Source organism: Orcinus orca, chromosome 13, assembly GCF_937001465.1.
Source record: "Orcinus orca chromosome 13, mOrcOrc1.1, whole genome shotgun sequence".
NCBI classification, from domain to species: domain Eukaryota; kingdom Metazoa; phylum Chordata; class Mammalia; order Artiodactyla; family Delphinidae; genus Orcinus; species Orcinus orca.
In genome coordinates this window covers 78980369-79000870 of record NC_064571.1, presented here as the reverse complement: position 1 = coordinate 79000870, position 20502 = coordinate 78980369, and positions in this window count along the sequence as shown.

Below are 20502 nucleotides of genomic sequence, written 5' to 3'. Positions count from 1 at the left end.
TAGAGTTAATTCTCCCCTCAGATGTGTAAAGCTTCTGTTTAAGCAGAGGAAAATTTGGGGCCAAACTTCTAATGTTATCCCCTCCAGCAGATCTATCACTGTGTTGTTGAGGAGAGAAAGTTGGCAGCAAGGAACAGCATGATGGATCACATTGTTGTTTCTTTAACTCATATAAATCCATCTCACATGCTTTGTGAAAGTTGTCCACTTGTTAAAATAGGATATAAATGAGCAAGCCTAGGAATGGAAATGCCCTGGTAATATGGCAGATATCCAGAAAAACACTGTCTACTTCTTCAGAGTTGTGACACTTTTCAGAGACCATTCTGCATCTCCACAGTTAAATGCATTTATAAGGTTCTTATGAGAAAGGATCTGTCCATCCTAAAAGTTAAAAACAATTCTTCAGCAGCGAAGCAAGACTGATAAACTATCAGGAGCCCTCTGAATGCAAACAAAAAAAGAAAAGAAAAAAAAAAGAAAAAGTTGCTGCATCTTCCATCTATCATGGGTGGGCTACGAGCTCAGGATCTTGAGATCTATAGACGCATAGCGCTGAAAGAGACCCCAAAGTCCATTCAGCCCACGTGCAAACTCCCTGGGATGCATTTTAAGAATACTGATACTTTAACCCCACCTCATACTACTAAATCCAAACCTTTCAGGAAGGGACTGGATATCGGTATTCTTTAGACGCCCCCAGGAGATTCTAATGTGCAACCAGGATTGAGAACCACTTGCTTCTGGCCAAATGAGGCAAAAGAAGAATCGGGGAATTCAAATCACCCGATTGGAGAAAGACCATCATAGGGGATGCAGATGGCATACACGGGCATCTGAAATATCTCCCTATCCAAGCTGAATGCAAGTTGCACATGTTAAAAAGAAAGGATGATGGGGCAGTTGAAAGCAACAACAACAAAAGACTACTTTAGTGCTATTTAGAAGTGCATAGAAGGCAGTTTAAAGTCTCTTTCTTTCAGTTAGGAGCTGTTGATGAGAAAGCTGCTCTCAAGGACCGAAGCAGCCCAAAAATGTGTGTGTGCCCGTGAAAGAGTCAAAGGTTGTAATTTAGTAAAAGTCAAAACAAAACAAAAACATTAAATTTTACCCAGATTATTTTAATTCTTAACCCTTTCTCTGATTTTTGTATTTCCTTTATGTTATTTAGTATAACCATTTGGAATTAATAAGTAGTTAATTCTATGATTTCAAGAGGATATTTCTTTTGGTGGAGAAAGCCTGAGTGGGTATTAGAGAAGCCGGGGAATGGGGAGCATAGGGGACTTCCTGGGCCATGGGGGTGGGGAAGGAAGCAACATTAAGAATTCATTTTTTTCTTTTACTAAATCCAAGAGAAAAGAGCCATGGTGTCAAGGCTGAAATTTTGTTTTGGGCCCCTCAGCACACACTTCACAAATGGTGCCTTTCTCCTAGACCAACTGCAAGTCTGCAAGGCCATTAACTGCCCTGGTAAAAGTTCACAACTACTGGGCTTCCCTGGTGGCGCAGTGGTTGAGAATCTGCCTGCTAATGCAGGGGACACGGGTTCAAGCCCTGGTCTGGAAGGATCCCATATGCCGTGGAGCAACTAGGCCCGTGAGCCACAACTACTGAGCCTGCGCTCCGCAACAAGAGAGGCCACGACAGTGAGAGGCCCATGCACTGCAATGAAGAGTGGTCCCCGCTTGCCACAACTAGAGAAAGCCCTCGCACAGAAACGAAGACCCAGCACAGCAAAAATAAATAAATAAATTACTAAACTCCTACTCCCAACACTTTAAAAAAAAAAAAAAAGTTCACAACTACTGCCTAGAAGCTTCCAGAAGCAAGAGATCAAGGAAACCCATGAGTCAAAGTGGGCTAGAAATTCAGGCTCCAAGTCTCAGGCTCCCTCCAAACCTTCTGACCTGGGCTGCTGCTACCCACTGGGCCCCAGGGAGGCCCCATACCAGCAAGCTCTGCCATCTGTTCAGAAGTCCCACGTGGGACCAACTACCATTTGTATTTCAATTTCACCACTTGGTCTTCTGTATAGGTTTACCTGCATTCATTTGTACAAGAGTTGATTGGGATTTATTTGATTTTGATGAATAACTGACTTGTGGTTTAGTCTTAGAACTAATGATGCCAGACAGCTCCTAAAGAATCTGTCTTCTATGATTCACAGCCGACTTCATAGGAATTTAGCCCAGACATAAATGTAATAAATTCAAGATTGATCTGAGAAAGACTACATTATTCATGTTTCTCTCCGATACTTGACATAAGCCTGTTTTCTGTTGAGGATGCCAGTGTATCCACTGTAACTTATTTTTGCTCTGAGCATGGCTTAAACTATACTGATGCCCCTCCTCCTTGGTGACTCACATAAGACAGTTCAACTGCCCTGAGCCAAGCAGGATCTATTATGGCCAATGTCCTCTCTGGCTAGAACTGCCCAAGCCACAGTCCTTGGCTCAGAGAAGTAGTGGTAGCCCAGGTCTTGTACAGAGCTGGTGACTCACTGAAGCAGCACTGGCTCCTGACCCAGAGGCTGGGCTCCCATGGCTGGCCAGCAAACCATGAGAGAGCCTATCATGAAGGCACAGCCAGTAGAGATGATAGATACTGACCTATCAGAGCAGCAACTTACTGCCTGTGAATTAGCAACTCCAGAGAGGATTGGCCAGACAGGAACAAATTGAGCATGATGCACTCCCATGCAAAGAAGCTTAGACCCCACAGAAAAGAGAACTTATGGGTCCCAGAGCTGCCTTGAGCCCTGAACAGATTCCCAGTCCCAGAACCACTCCACCAGCATTTCACTCCAAACCCACCTTTTCTCTGTATGGCCTGAGAAAACCTCTATTCCCTACAACTATAGATCTCACGCAATGGAATGAATTCTAGACTTGGAATTGTGACAAACTGAATGAGAGTTCTAGTTCTGTCACTTACTAGGTAAGTCAACTTGTTTAATTCTTTTGAATTTGATTTCCTAACTTGTAAAAGAGGAGAAATGTCAATTACCTGGTCCCAATGTTAAAAAGTAGATGTGAAAAAATTTTTATATGAAACTTAGAACAATGTCTTGCACGTAGTCAACAAATGTTAGATATTATTTTTATTGTGATGATTAAATAAGATAAGAACTGTTTCAGGCACACAGCAGATACTAATACATGGTAATTATTAGAACAGTCTCTACAAATAGAAGACAGGCTCTAAAGCAACATCTCTATCATTAGCAAAGAGTTATTTGTTACTCAAGTTTTCTCTTTAACAAGTGGAAACAAGGGAGGAGGGTTGCTGAAAAGCCCACAGCCCAGTGCTCTGCTGGCAGGCATGGTGAGAGGCCCCCTCCTGGGGAAGAGGCCAACATGCACTGTCTTACCCACTTAACAGAGAATGTCCTATTGCTGTCACTACCACTCCTTCCTACTAGAAGAATAAGTGTTATTGATATGGAACAATTTAATTTAAATCCAATCTAACTGCAATAGGAATATCTATTTTCAGCAAGACTCCCAGCCAACTGAGCTAAAGAATGCTAACAAATTTGGGAGGAGATCCCTAGAGAAAGAATGTCATGAAAATTTGGTCGCCTGCTCTGAATCTGTTACACAAGGAAAGTTGGGAAAGGGGGCTGGTGGAACTTGATGGTCGCCACTCAATCCCTCAAGTTCTAATAGAGGCCCCCCTGGCCTGCCCAGCTCCAGCCTCCTGTGGGTGTAAGGAGGAGGGTAGGTGAGTGAGCTAAGACACGAGGCAGAGGAGTCTATGGTCCCTTCTCACAGAGTACTTTTGCTGTGTCTGTGGATGCTGTTCAAGCTCAGAAGAAGAGGGGCTACAGATTGGGAACATTTGCCAAAGGATGAAGAGTAGGAAGGAGCTGAGGCTTGGAGTATGACAGAGCGAGCACAGTAGAAGGAGAAAAGTAAACCTTTTTAATGTTTATGTAAACATAAACGGTAAACATTGATAGATTTGATTCATTTATTAAATCTGTAGCCTCTTTCCCACTTTGGGCAAGTTGCTTCTATAATTTTATCTGTCTGAACCCTGCTAAGATATTTTCTGATCATTCAGCTTCAAAAAAGAAAACAGAGAACCAGAGCCAGGCACCTTATAAAGTGCAGTGAGATGCACTAACCGTCCATTGCCTTGACCATGAGAACAATGAAAGGGGAGTAAGTTGATCATGACCTAACATAGTCTGTGTTTGCAAAGTTGGTTTGGTTCACACTTTTAGCAATTTTTCAGAACAGTGGCTATTATTAAACCAATCTGGATTCTTTTCTCTGTTATCATAGTCTCTTAGAGATGAAAGAAACATTGGAGCGGTGTTTTACAAGCTGTGTTCCACAACAGAGTAGTTCCAAGAAATGTGATGGTACTACAAGAAAAGAGGATTCTCTTTGTCAGAAAAGTTTATGAGATCACAATGTCCATAAGGATATTAAAGGCTTTAGAATTCCTACAGTAAAAAAAAAAAAAAAAAAGAAAAACCAAAAACTATGAAGCTTGGTTTAACTCAGCATTTCCTAAGCTCATTTGATGAAAGTATCCTATTTTCATGAAGCACTTCTCTAAGGTCATGCAGAACAGGATCCACATAACATTGGTTTAAAAAACACTGCCTTCAAGTGTTTTGTTACCAAAATATCTGGTCCTGTAACCCACGCAATTAAAAAACAGCTTCTTTAACATCCCTGACAAAAAGACTTTCAGTTCACACTCTGCTTAGCCATGTCCCATGACTAGAAAGACTTTACCGCAGGGGACATCTAGTTCCATGTCTGAAAAATGACATGACAAGAGCATGGAAATTGGAGTTAGAAGACCTGGACTCTAAAACCCTACTGGCCATAAGCTTTTCTCCTCTGAGCCTTGGAGTCTTTCTGTGTAAAATGGCCATGATGACACTACCTACATAAAACTATATAAAATTTTATAGTTTATTGTCTCTACTGGTATTCTACTAGTAGCCAAGAGTTGCTTCCTGTAACTTTATTTCTGTTATCCTTATCTTGTCTTCTGGAGACAAACAGAACTGAGTGAAAACCGTCCCGGTATCATATAGTATTCTGTCAGTTTGATCACAGTTACATTGAACTTCTCAGAATTCCCTTTCTGGGATATACTCAGTTATTTAACTACAGCTTGTAAAATAAGAAAACATAGTACCAAGTTCCTTCAAAATCATGGGATTTTTCTCTGCAGATACAATTGCTTAAGGCTCTTCCTAATATTTTTTATCAGGAATTAAACCTAATATTTCAGGTTTGATCTCACACCAGCAGAAAAGAGTATCACTCCCACCATGCACCAATTAGTAAAACTAAGTTTAGGTTCATGTATTAACAGTCTTGGGCTACTTAGGGCTCAACTGATCTTGTGGTCAATTAAAAACAAAGTCTTTCTGACAGAAGTGCTACCAAGCTGTGTCTCTCTGGCTTGTTCAGTTGATTACTTAAACCTAAAAGCAGTACTTTACCCTTTACCTTTTAAAGGGCAAACTTGCTGGTTTCAACCCAGCATCCTGACCTCTTGTTTTCCTCTTTGATTCCAATATGAAGGCTGTGTCATCTGCAAGGCTGATGAGCGCCTCTCTCTCTTACACAGCCTCATCCAAGTCTTAGCTAAAAATGTTGATCAGAGGCTCAGCAGCAAAGTCAATTCTCCAGCAACAGCAGTGTCCTCAACTTTCAAACCAGATAATGGTGAGGAAGTTATGCCATTTGACACACCCAGGGAGAAGGGAAATTGCAAACTACTGCCAATAATCCACTCTTCCTGAAAGTAAATAGAAACAGTCTTTCAAAAAATCTGCCAAAATGAAGTTGAAGATATTTTAAGTTTTTCTCCTTCAATAGTAGGCAAAAAGAATGCCTGAGATATTGCTTCTTTGTATTCCTATGAACTTTCGCTGTGAATGTCAAACAGAATAAGCAGTCATCTGCACTGTCTCATCTGAAGAGGCGCAAAAGACTTTTTATTTTATTTGTGTATTCATTCATTCAGTCAGTCAATAAGTCATCAAGCATATATTATATGCTTGTTGTATTCAGGAAATGTAGTGCGCTCAGGACATTTAAGATAAAGCATATCTCTGCCCTTGGGAGCTTAATCATATAAAGGGGGTAATAGAAACTCAAATGAGTGAAAGAAGCGTTAGAGAGCTTTACCACCTATTAGAGTTTAATAAGGTGATATAAAATTAGGATACAATAATACATATTGTATCTATATATCTTATATCTAAATGTATTTCTACATCTACATCAATATCGATATAACAAAACAACACAGGAAAAGATTATGGAAGTTTTCATTTAAAATCTCAACAGATAGAACAGATGATCTCTGAAGCAACAATAATAATGTGATGTATTTTATAAAATAAAACTATACAATGTTTTATCACCAAAGTCACACACTTAGTAAGTAGTAGTAAAAGACTGAGGTGTAGGCCATCCGCGCCCTGAGACTGCACACTGAACTATGACTTTATCCTATTTCACCTTCTAGAATGACAAAGTTCAAAACAAGGATTAATTCTCAGTGGTGTTGAGGATATTTGAAAACTCTCATGAACTGATAGTGTGAATTAAAATTGCATGGTTTTTGTAAGACATTCTCCATATGAATTACAATATGAAACGTGCATGCCTAACCTATAAAATACTCAAAAAGGGTGCAAAGGTATTTGCGCCATGATGGTCATTGTAACATTATTTACAATAGAAGATTAACTAAATAAATGTTGGTGTAGCCACTTAATAGAACTCTATGCAATCATTTTAAAAGACAAGAAAAAGGCAAAAGTGTAGAGACAGAAAGCAGACTAGTGTTGCCTGGGGTTGGGGTGGCCATGGGCATTGACTGTAAGCAGGCAAAAGGGAACTTTTAAGGGTAATGGAAATGTCCTAACACTGAATTATAGTGATGGTTGTGCAACTGGAAAAATGCACTGGAAGATTATCAAGCTGTACACAAAGTCTGCAAGATTAGACACCAAATTATCACCAGGAGGTATCTCTAGGTATGGAGATTATGAGGGACTTTCACCATAAACATTTTATTGCTAAGTGTTATCATTATGAATTACTTTTGCAATCAAAAAAAAGTTCTTAAGCAATCCCTATCTCATATCAATAAACAATATTATATATAATTATGAAAATTCACTTTCCCAATAACAAGATAAAGATGACAATTCTATTTTTAATGAACAAGGCCCAAGTATTAAAAATAATGAGATATGATCACTATTATTGATGATGTCTTGATTGTCTATTTGAAAAACCAAAGAGAATCAACTAAAAGACTATAAAATTTTAATGAAGTTAATAACAAGGTTAGTTATGAAATAAATGTTCAGAAATCAGTATTTTCCTATCTATTAACAATAATTAAAGAGAAAATATAACAAAAACAGAAACTAAAAAATAGATTAACTCAATAAGAGATGTATAACAACCTGTATAAATCCAACAGCACATTAAAAGGATCATACACCATGATCAAGTGGGGTTTATTCCAGGAATGCAAGGATTCTTCAATATACGCGAATCTATCAATGTGATAAACCATATTAACAAATTGAAGGAGAAAAACCATATGATCATCTCAATAGATGCAGAGAAAGCTTTTGACAAAATTCAACACCCATTTATGATTAAAAATCCTGCAGAAAGTAGGCATAGAGGGAACTTTCCTCAACATAATAAAGGCCATATATGACAAGCCCACAGCAAACATCATCCTCAATGGTGAAAAACTGAAAGCATTTCCACTAAGATCAGGAACAAGACAAGGTTGCCCACTCTCACCACTCTTATTCAACATAGTTTTGGAAGTTTTAGCCACAGCAATCAGAGAAGAAAAGGAAATAAAAGGAATCCAAATCGGAAAAGAAGAAGTAAAGCTGTCACTGTTTGCAGATGACATGATCCTATACATAGAGAATCCTAAAGATGCTACCAGAAAACTACTAGAGCTAATCAATGAATTTGGTAAAGTGGCAGGATACAAAATTAATGCACAGAAATCTCTGGCATTCCTATATACTAATGATGAAAAATCTGAAAGTGAAATCAAGAAAACACTCCCATTTACCATTGCAACAAAAAGAATAAAATGTATCTAGGAATAAACCTACCTAAGGAGACAAAAGACTTGTATGCAGAAAATTATAAGACACTGATGAAAGAAATTAAAGATGATACAAATAGATGGAGAGATATACCATGTTCTTGGATTGGAAGAATCAACATTGTGAAAATGACTCTACTACCCAAAGCAATCTATAGATTCAATGCAATCCCTATCAAACTACCACTGGCATTTTTCACAGAACTAGAACAAAAAATTTTGCAATTTGTATGGAAACACAAAAGATCCCGAATAGCCAAAACAATCTTGAGAACGACAAAAGGAACTGGAGGAATCAGGCTCCCTGACTTCAGACTACACTACAAAGCTACAGTTATCAAGACGGTATGGTACTGGCACAAAAACAGAAAGATAGATCAATGGAACAGGATAGAAAGCCCAGAGATAAACCCATGCACATATGGACACCTTATCTTTGATAAAGGTGGCAGGAATGAACAGTGGAGAACGGACAGCCTCTTCAATAAGTGGTGCTGGGAAAACTGGACAGGTACATGTAAAAGTATGAGATTAGATCACTCCCTAACACCATACACAAAAATAAGCTCAAAATGGATTAAAGACCTAAATGTAAGGCCAGACACTATCAAACTCTTAGAGGAAAACATAGGCAGAACACTCTATGACATAAATCACAGCAAGATCCTTTCTGACCCACCTCCTAGAGTAATGGAAATAAAAACAAAAATAAACAAATGGGACCTAATGAAACTTCAAAGCTTTTGCACAGCAAAGGAAACCATAAACAAGACCAAAAGACAACCCTCAGAATGGGAGAAAATATTTGCAAATGAAGCAACCGACAAAGGATTAATCTCCAAAATTTACAAGCAGCTCATGCAGCTCAATAACAAAAAAACAAACAACCCAATCCAAAAATGGGCAGAAGACCTAAATAGATATTTCTCCAAAGAAGATATACAGACTGCCAACAAACACATGAAAGAATGCTCAACATCATTAATCATTAGGGAAATGCAAATCAAAACTACAATGAGATATCATCTCACACCAGTCAGAATGGCCATCATCAAAAAATCTAGAAACAATAAATGCTGGAGAGGGTGTGGAGAAAAGGGAACACTCTTGCACTGCTGGTGGGAATGTGAATTGGTTCAGCCACTATGGAGAACAGTATGGAGGTTCCTTAAAAAACTACAAATAGAATTACCATATGACCCAGCAATCCCACTACTGGGCATATACCCTGAGAAAACCAAAATTCAAAAAGAGTCATGTACCAAAATGTTCATTGCAGCTCTATTTACAATAGCCCAGAGATGGAAACAACCTAAGTGCCCATCATCGGATGAATGGATAAAGAAGATGTGGCACATATATACAATGGAATATTACTCAGCCATAAAAAGAAACGAAATTGAGCTATTTGTAATGAGGTGGATAGACCTAGAGTCTGTCATACAGAGTGAAGTAAGTCAGAAAGAAAAAGACAAATACCGTATGCTAACACATATATATGGAATTTAAGAAAAAAAAAATGTCATGAAGAACCTAGGGGTAAGGCAGGAATAAAGACGCAGACCTCCTAGAGAACGGACTTGAGGTTATGGGAAGGGGGAAGGGTGAGCTGTGACAGGGCGAGAGAGAGTCATGGACATATACACACTAACAAACGTAGTAAGGTAGATAGCTAGTGGGAAGCAGCCGCATGGCACAGGGATATTGGCTCGGTGCTTTGTGACAGCCTGGAGGGGTGGGATAGGGAGGGTGGGAGGGAGGGAGACGCAACAGGGAAGACATATGGGAACATATGTTTATGTATGACTGATTCACTTTGTTATAAAGCAGAAACTAACACACCATTGTAAAGCAATTATACCCCAATAAAGATGTTAAAAAAAAAAAAAAAAAAACCTGTATAAAGGAAACCACAGACTTCCTGGAGGTTAATAAAAGAAATATAGAATAAATGCTATTTTCCTAGATAAGATGAGAATATTTTAAAGGAGTCGATTATCTGCATAAGAATAAAGAAGACTTTTCTAAAATCAAAGCAATCGATGTATATGAATTAAGTATTAAAATTTATCATATAGTCATAAATTTTAAAAGAGGCATTAACATTCAAATATATGACAGATCAGAGGAGCAAAATATCATTTCTCAAATACATATGTGAATAAATCCTATGGTAAAGACGATATTTCAAATTAGAGGAAAAAGGAAGATTTAGTCAATAAGTACTGTGGGACTCGGCTAACCAGTTAGAAAAATAAAGTTAGATCCCCTCATCTCACTTTACCCGCAAAACAAATTTGATGTGGATTTAAAACCAGTCCAGGATTCCACAGGCAATGTCTCTGGTTAAAAAATGCAAATCCAGTGATAACAGTCCTATGAACACTGTGGTTTTTAATGTCATGGGGATCTAACCTAAACATGAAGATCAAAAATACAATCAAAGTAGAAGCATCCAGACCTTAGGGAGAAACAATCAACTGTCTCCAGCAGTGTGGGGTACTGAAAGGACTGGATTTTTAAATCAGACAGATTATGATTGAAATCCTGGCTCTACCACTTACTGGCCAATCACTCAATCTCTCTCCTTGCCTCAGTTTCCTTTTAGGTAAAGTAGAATAAGTAAAATTAATAATATAGTCCACATTAGATATCAGAATTAAATTAAATAATCCATGCAAAGTACTTTGCTGTCACTTAGATATTAAACTAATATACTCCCTATTCATCTGTATTAGTCAGCTTGGGCTGCCATAACAATATACCATAGACTGGGTGGTTTAAACAACAAAAATTTATTTCTTAAGATTCTGGAGACTGGAAAGTACAAGATCAATGTGCTGGTCAATTCAGTTCTTGATGCGAGCTTTCTTCCTGACTTGCAGATAGCCGCCTTCTTGCTGTCTTCACTTAGTAAGGAGAGAAAATGAGCTCTCTGGTGTCTCTTCCTATAAGGACACTAATTCCATCATGAGGAGCTCATCCTCATGATTTTATCTATCTCTGCTTACTTCCAAAGGCCCCATCTCCAAATACCATAATATTGGAGATCAGGGCCTCAACATGTGAACTGGGGGGAAACAAAAACACCAAGTTCATAACTCTCTTCCACCCCCTTTTATCTCAAACTATTTGCAGGACAAGAAATGCTTAGCTATCATTTTTATTTTGTTTCCCTAAAACTTAAGATGATAAGAACATTCGGAAAAACGTTCCCTGATTTATTCATCAGACATTTAATAAGCAGCTACTTTCTTCCAGATATTGTACTAGGTACTGGGGTTATAAAGATTAATTAATCAGACAGCCTTCAAGGGGTTCAGAATCTAACAACTGCCTATTGATAATGTCTCACTTCTTCCTTAAAAATGACTATTTCCCTCCCTTTGTATGACTGTCTTAATGTTAAGAGCTTTCATGTTTCTCTGGTCATTTCCTTCTTGGATAAAGCAGCACAGGTAAGCAGGCGGCCTTTATTAACTCAACTGAATACATAAAGGAAATAGGTACTTAGAATTTAAGGACATGAAATAGTATTCGTATATGCTCAGCACTAGGGGAAGAGATGAAATGAGAAGAGTTCTTTTTAAAGTCCATGTGTTTGAATGTTTTTGCTTTCTTAACAGACTGTATTCTCTAAGGGAGCAGTCCTCTTTGGATTCTTCACAAAATTAAAGCAAAGAATCTTTTCTAAAAATATTTACTAAAATAACTTCTCCATTTGATCCTCGAACAGCTTCATGAGCAAGAAGTAACTCTCCTCTTTAGTAGCTTCATAAAACTGAAGTGAAAAAAGGTCATAATATCAATGATAACAGGCCTTAACTTGGAAAACAATATTTTATCAGTATCCGGCCATGCCGCAGGCCATTCCTTTTCAAAGGAAAGGTTTTCATTCGTGTTGTTTATGATGCAGCACACAAGAAATAGGGAAATCCCAGGCAGTAATTACTGAAGCAATTATCACTGATTGTTTCAGGTAAAGAAACGGAAGTTCAAACCATCAAGTGCCACAGCTGAGGTTTTTGTACATTTATTTAATGTTTCTTTTATTTTTTTATAAAAGCGATATTAGCTCGTGAAAAAAATAATCAAACACTAAGAAAAAGTATAAAATGAAAGAAGTAAGTCTTCATCCATCTCTCGCAAACTTTGCCCTATTATCCAGAGGTAGGCATCCTAGCCTATTCCTTGTGGAAGAGCAGGCAACTAACATCAATGTATATAATACCCTTTCTTAATACGTAAATTGGATTAGCTAATAACAATATTTTGCATCATACTTGTATCAGTAGCAAAATACTTTGGAGAGCTTTCCAGAACAGCACATGTAGCTCTATCTCATTCTATTTAATGACAGCTCATTTCCATAAGAGTCCAAAACGGGATTCGTTTTTCCTGTCTCTTGGTAACCACTGTCCTTTGTACCATGCAAGTAACTCTCCTAATAAATTCAAGATTGAATTGAGAAAAGGTCATAATATCAAGTTCAACAAGACTTGACTTTAAGAACAGTACTTATCAGTATCTATCCATGCCAGGGACCACTCCTTTTCAAAGAGAAGGTTTTCATTCACGTTGTTTATGAGGTAGTACACACAAAATAGGATAATGCCAGGCAAAATCCTCTCTTTCACACACACGGCAAAAACTGAAAGACACAACCTGTTTACTGTCTGTGTCAATGCAACACAAGCTTCAAGTAACTTTTCCTCAGACCTTGCAGCTCAAGATAACTATCCTCAAGTTCACAATAATAAAAATTAAAAGAACAAGAGAAAAAAAATAAGGTTTCTTCACGCTGGAGATACAAAGACCAAACAAATCTGCTAGTTATAATTCTGAGCTGTTAGTTTGACAGACATAGACTTTAAAAGACAATTTCTCAACATTCAAGTGTAGCCAGAGGTAACAGAACATTCTTTTCCCAAACGCAGTCAGGGCCTTAAAACGCTGCCTTGTTCAATTCAGAGGGTGGAGTTTCAGTTACAGTGAGAACAAGAGAAGCAGACAGAATCCCAGAATGCTCAGAAACATGCAACTCAGTAGGTTTGCTAGAAAAGAAACCTCATTTAGGTAAAAAGGTTAAAACTCCTATTCAGCAAACATAGGTTTTTCTAAGAGTACGAAACCCAAAGTAATCATTTCGCCTAATCAAATGCGTGCCCTGTTGCTCTGTAATCAATGATAATGAATGGATTCTGTAAACTAGAGTAAGCCTTTTCTATGCAGGAAAGCCTTTTCAATGAGAGGCCCTTTGCAGCCTCTCAGAGGAGGGCAGAAATGGAGAAGATGCCCATCTTCCTGCCTCCAAGGTCTAAAGGCCAACAACGTTCATTAGCTATTTATCTACCCGTGTAGAGCCACATTCAACACAAGATGCCATTCTACAAACCTCACCCACATGGAGACAGGCTGAGAAAGAAAAATCAGCCAGAAAAGCCAGACATTCAAACTTGAGAAAACAACAGAGTTAAAAGGAAAAAAATAGTGATTTAATTCATTCAGGTGTCACATTTTTATTACGTGCCTTTTCCGACAGGCACGGTGTGTACTAAGGATCTGGCTGTAATAAAACTCAGTCTCCGTACACAAAGAAATCCCAGTTTAGAGTGGGAGACAGAGATGTAAACAATTAACCATTCAGTGTTATAAACACCATGATGAAGACAAGTCACGGAGCCATGAGAGGAAAGAGAGCGACTCCCTAATCTTAAATGATACATAGGATAAGCACAAAGAGAAACTATTTTTGAATCCTCACTGGGAAACTGATCACAGTAGTTGACTGAGGAGGGGAAATATCTACTGAAAGATAGAACTAGAGAGACTTACTTTCATTGTATACATTTATGTTTCAATCTTTGAAATGTGCACACTTTGCATGCATCACCAATTCACAAATTAATTAATTAATTTAAAATAAAATGGTGGGTAAAAATGATTAAAGAAATTAATCCTTGTCCAGGGTAAAGAACAATAACTATCTAATATCTGTTTATTCACAGTCAAAAAAAAAATAAGAATGCATTAGTACCCATGATTAAATGATAATGCATCTGAATTTTTATAAGCATGTTTGAAATTCAAAAACTTGCATTTTATAACAAGGTCCCATGTTTTCACACAATCAAATCATAACCTTAGCAAACTATGATGCTGTTCATGGTGTAAATTGGTAAACCACTTGATAGAACAGTTGGACTTTATTGAGTAAAGTTGAAGATATGCATCACCCATTTCCAGTTCTGGGTAGATACTCAAGATGGTTCTCAATCTTTAATGTATGTCAGAGGACTAGTTAAATCCCAGATTGCCAGGCCCCACCCCCAGAGTTTCCAACTAAGTAAGGTCTGGGATGTGACCAGAGAATATGCATTTATGAATTCCCAGGTGATGCTGCTGCTGATGCAAAGGTCACACTTTGAGAACCACTGCTTTAGAGATAATCACGCACATGAACAAGAATATTCATAGCAGCATTTTTCATAATACACCAAACTGGAAACAACCCAATCACTATCAGTAAAAGAATGCTTAAGTTGTGGTAAAATGGTACAATGGATTACCACATAGCAATAAAATAAGCTGTAGCTTCCCACAATAATGTGAATGACACTCAGAAAAATAATATGTGGCAAAAAAATGCAACACATAGAACGTATTCAGTATGATTTCATTAGTATAATGTCCCAAAATAGAAAGAAAAATGAAACTACTATATCATTTACAGATGCAAACATAGACAATAAAAGTATAATGCAAAGCAAGTAAATGGTTATCTCATGAGTCAGAATACTGGTTACCTCAAGGGTGGAATGTGGAGTTATGATTGGGGAGGGTCACATGGAGGTCTTCCGGGTGCTGGCAACGCACTGTTTCTTGACTTGGGCGGCAGTTATCCCAGTATTGGCTTTGTAATTATTTGTTAAATTGTACGTATGTGTTTAATGAACTTTCTTTACAAATGTTATATTTAACAATAAAAGAAGGGGAAAATATATCCAAAAGGGAGACAGTATTAATAAAATGAGTGAGGCAGGAAAAGCTTCATAGAGATGCTGAGATATAAGATCCAATAAAGGAAGTTTAAATCTTTTTAATTAAAAGAACTACTATATTTGGATACATGAAAATAGAGTTGTTAAAGAATTTTTTAAATGTATTATTCTGTTGATAAGTTAAAATTTTAAATTACCAATTTTATAAAATTCAATGAAAGGTTTCTTAAATTAATAACAATTTCATCTCTCTGCCAACTCAATGGGAATAAATTTTTTAAAATAATCTATTTTATTACTGCTTTTAAGATAAAGAAAAGTTTAATTGATTATAATTAAATATGCTTTAAAGCCAAGAATCAGGCCATTTTCTGTGTTGGGTAGGTTCTAGGTGCCAAATTACAAATGGAAAAATCATTTCTGGGATTGAATCTTTTCAGCAAATGATTACAAATCAACCAACATTTTGTGATCCAGCACATCCCTCTCTCTTCTTTCCCAGAAATAGACAAGAATTCTTTCCTTCTCAACACATAATCGTCACTTTAATCCATGAGAGGTAAAAGGTTTTTCAAAATATCTACCTCTTTAGCCAAAGATTTTAGATGAATTAAAGCACATCTGTTATATTGGTTTGGCCAAAAAGTTTGTTTTGTTAATGAGTACGTTGTTCAATAAATTTCTTGGTGAAAATGAAAAACATCTTTTATTGTTACGTAAAACAGAACGAACTTTTTGGCCAGTCCAATATTTCTCAGTTTCATTTTGCTGAATCATTCCTATTTGCTTCTTAGGGGCGCCATCTTGAAGTAGAAATTAGTGTTCCTTTTGACTCGTGTATCTATATAATGATGTCTTGATTATTTCTAAAGTTAATAATTACCTCATTATTCTAAAGACTGAGATGATGAACCACATAGTTCTCCTTCTAAGCTTCTCCAGTCTGTACCTTCTCCTGACTCAAGAAAATCATAAGTTGACCCAAAAGTTGTTGGTCTCTAAAAATTCAGGGACCAATACATCTTTCATTCATATGTGAGTTCCCACAAATCCACTATTAAATCCATCATTTTGGGTAGAAGAGTAAGAATGAAGGTAATTCAAACATCTGATTGAATGTAGAAAGGCACTTAGAAATGTATTCAGGGAAAGAACATTTGTGGCAGTCAATTCCAGAATATCATGACACCTTGTGACCTTACCTCCCTCCCTCTCTCACTTTCAGTTTCTTCCTTTACTCTGGATCCTTCTCCCAAAGAACAACAAAAATATCACTTACATTCTTTATCCCTTCCCCACCGTAAAGCTTCTCTTCATGCTAGTCCACATCCAATGTTACTGACTCCTCCAAGAAGCCTCCCTGAAATTCAGGCTCCCTTCTCTCCAGGAGGAATTATGCTTTGCCTCTCTGTGTTCCTATGGTACCTCTTACTGGTCTCTTTTACAATACCTTCCCAACGTATTGCAATTACTTAACTTATATGTCTGCAGCTTCCACTGCTCCTTGAGGGAGTGGCTATGTTATATTCATCTCTGAATCTACATATAACACAATAACTGATACTCAAATAAACATAGTATTGGACTGAACTCTCTCAACTTTTCCACCATCTTAAAATAATCTTCTTCTGGCAAAAGTAAATGCTGATAGCAGACCTACTACGTGTAAGGTACTTTCTTAGAAATCTGGGGATGCCATGATGGAGATTTAAAATTAAAACTGCCACTAAATAAAATATAATGCAAAGGATAAAAAGTGTTACGAATGCTGAAATAGAATAATGAACAAAATATACGAAAATGCTGAAGAAAGAAAAACCTTTTCAATTAATGAGCAGAGGAGGATGGAAAAGGAAGTCTCCAGGCAGAAAGCAACAGCACATAAATGACACTCTGCCTTTCAACCCCTAATTACCCAGGTTTGAATTACTTGGAATTATTTTTTATTCCCCACCTCATCTCATACAGTCAATTGGAAACTCCCAAACGTTCCTTTTTTGGTAATGGCCCCTATACCCACCACCTCCTTTGCAAGTGCACTCCTATTGCCTCATCCATTACCTCTGACGTGAAATGAGCAGGTGCGATAAGCTGTTAGTTCATCTCTTTCTTCCTTCTTTCTCTACTCGATCAGTATATCTTACACGGTCTTTCAGGATTATCCTCAGTGTGGAATTCTAATCCTATCATTTCTCTGCACAAAAGCCTTTAATGACTCTCATTAACTACCAAATTAATTTCCAGCTCCTCAGAGCCAAAGCACAGTGCAACGTGGCTAAAACCACAATTTTAGCCTTATCTCCAGCCGTATGCTTACTTTGACCCTGTGCTTTGGCCAGACTTGGCTGTTCAACATTCCTCAACAGTCTCTCCATCTTTCTGCCTCATTTCTCTTCCTCTACCTGCTGTGGCTTCCCTACCCATTTCCACTAGTCAAAATCCCCGCCCACTTGTAGAAACGGCTAAAGGGGCTCAAGTGGCATTTGCTGGATGTAGCCTCCTTACTGGCTATTTTTTCTACAAAACAACCAGTGTGATCTCTTCCATTCTGAATGTTTATGGCATCATTCTTTGGATTCTGTGTTGTTTTCACTGCCCCATTGATGTGGACTCATAGAGCTATGTAGGGCCTCCCCCACTCTACAAAACACACCCCCTTCCCCAATCCTACCTCTGCCTTATGCCTGGAATTGCTTTAATAAGGAATTAAATTTTTATTTGAGAGCAAAGCAGCACCTCATTTCTCTCAAGAACTCCTCAAGCACCTTACACGGGGTCTGACCCTAAGAGTCTTCCATTCAAGTTCAACATCAAAAAATGGATATTACTACAGAAACACACCCTCATGGCTAGATGAAAACATGTAAATCTAAGATAACATTTTACATTATTGTTTTAGGGAAGAAATGTAGGTATCACTAGCAGGATGGGATTTGGTGTTATTCACCTGTGTTCCCCCACGACCCTTATGCCAAGTTGGCCATGGAAAGCATCTGCCTAGTGAAAGTACACAGACTAACAGTAAGTCTTTAAAGACAAATTAGTTTGGCAGACAAGAATTCTCCTTAATTCTTGGAATAATTTAAAAATCAGAGTCCAGCCAAGATGAAATGTTGATCTGAGGGGCAGCAGCTAACACCAGGATGCCAAATGGGAACTGGGCAGCCTAGCTACCTGGGTATTTCTGCTGGTGAAGATTATAAGTCAAGATGGCTCTGCTATTGTCATCCACACCTTGCAAGCCTTAAGAAGTTAGAAACAAACTGAGAAATGTAGGAACCTTGGACCCCCTTCAAACCAATATTCCTTAAGTATATGTTCATTTTTCTAGTGGGAGTAAGTAACTTTTTACTAATAAGAACTATACACATAAACAGATTTAATTACTAATCCAGTTCTAACATCTGAAGGAGAGTCAACTTCTGGAAAAAAGAATGATCAAAACAGTTTCCCATTTTCGTAGAGTTCCTGTCCTTATAATTTTTCCAAACAAGACACAACCCGAGAGGCATATAAAGATTTGGAATTTAGATAACATAATAAATCATTCATTCCCAATAAACAGAAGCATGGCCTGCATCATTTGGTTTCAACATTTCAGCTGACCCTGAATGCCAAGGATGAATGCATGTACCACGGTGCAAAACGATCAAAGATCAATGATCAATGGAGCTATTATCCCTTCTCCCACTTAAAGAGTGATATAAATTTCCACTGGAGGGCTTCCCTGGTGGCGCAGTGGTTGAGAGTCCGCCTGCCGATGCAGGGGATGCGGGTTCGTGCCCCGGTCCGGGAAGATCCCACATGCCGCGGAGCGGCTGGGCCCGTGAGCCATGGCCGCTGAGCCTGCGCGTCCGGAGCCTGTGCTCCGCAACGGGAGAGGCCGCAGCAGGGAGAGGCCCGCGTACCGCAAAAAAAAAAAAAAAAAAAAAAAATTTCCACTGGATAGTATTTTCAGTGTCAGTGGGAGTGGGAATACATTTAGCCATTTTATTCTGAGGATGTTTAAAAGCCTATCTGTTATATACTAGTGCTCCAGAAAACTGCCCAGCTGGCCTTCCCTGTGAATGGGGCTCCTAAGCAGATACGAGTTACTTTGTGGGCAGGCATTGAAGACTCTCTCCTCTCCTCAGTTATTTTCCAGTCTCTCTATGAAGTGAAAGTTTTATTCCTTGTTAAAGCAATTTCGTTCATCAGTAGACAGGTAGGTGGTGGGGAGGCCCTACCTAGCCTGTGCTCACTACATTGATGCACAAGGTTAGAAACAGCTTTATGTAACTAATACACCTTTTTCATACCTGTACATCTGTTCATGTTTGTACATCACTTCTCAAACAAAATCATGTGTGTGAGAATAAAGATAGAAGTTACTTGCCAGGACTTCCCATTCTAGACATTAGATGGGCTATAAAGTAATCAATGTAAATTACAGAATGTCACAAAGGTGTGAGCCAAATCTGCACAACCCCCTCATTTTAAAGATAAGAAAATCAAGTTCCAGAATGGGGAAGGCACAGTTATCTGATGACACAATGGGTTAGTGGTAGAGTAGTACTCACGGCCTCAGAGATCCATGTTTCCCCCAGCGGTGTTGAGCCAGTCAGTAAATCCCTAGGAAGACCAGGAAACCATCTTCATGACATAAATTAAGGGGCTGATTCATCTCCCATTCACAGTCTGATGCCTAAAAAGCCCCCATCAAATTTCTGAGGGAGAACAAAAAGGGAAAATTGGTGGTACTATACATATATGAGTGCATACATTTTAGATCCTTATTTGAGATTAGACTAAAAACAGGCAGAGAATGAGGACCCTTGGAGACTGAGAAGCCAGAGTGAATACCATCAGAGACATAAGAAGCTCAGAAAGAAAAAGGTTGGCAAACACTGGAAATAGGCTTCACCTACCCCAAAATTGAGGCTGGAGAAGGCAACCCTGCATGTACATGTAAATCCCACCTGGAGAAAAACAGCCAAAGAAGCTTGTAACAGTTTTAGGGGGAGAAATTGTTTTTAGAAATGATATGGAGTTTATAAAATTTTGCAAATTGGGTAGTTCAGGAAAGTTCTAGAACAGGAACCTATGTGGCAATTTGAGTGGACATTATCCATCTGTTAGCCTAAAGTGAAAGGTAGGACAATAGAACAAAAAAAGAGGAAAGAGAAAATGTAGGATCAAACAGAGACAAACACAATATCCATGGTTGAGAGAAAGGTGCTAACAGTGCCTCTCCTGGCTGCTCTACTACATGTGCCCTAGTGCTGACCCTCCCCATATGGACTGATTCAGTTGCCACCTCCCAAGCAATACTTTTGCCTCCAGCTTGAGCCTAACACTGATGTCAAAGGGCTCTCAGACCCTT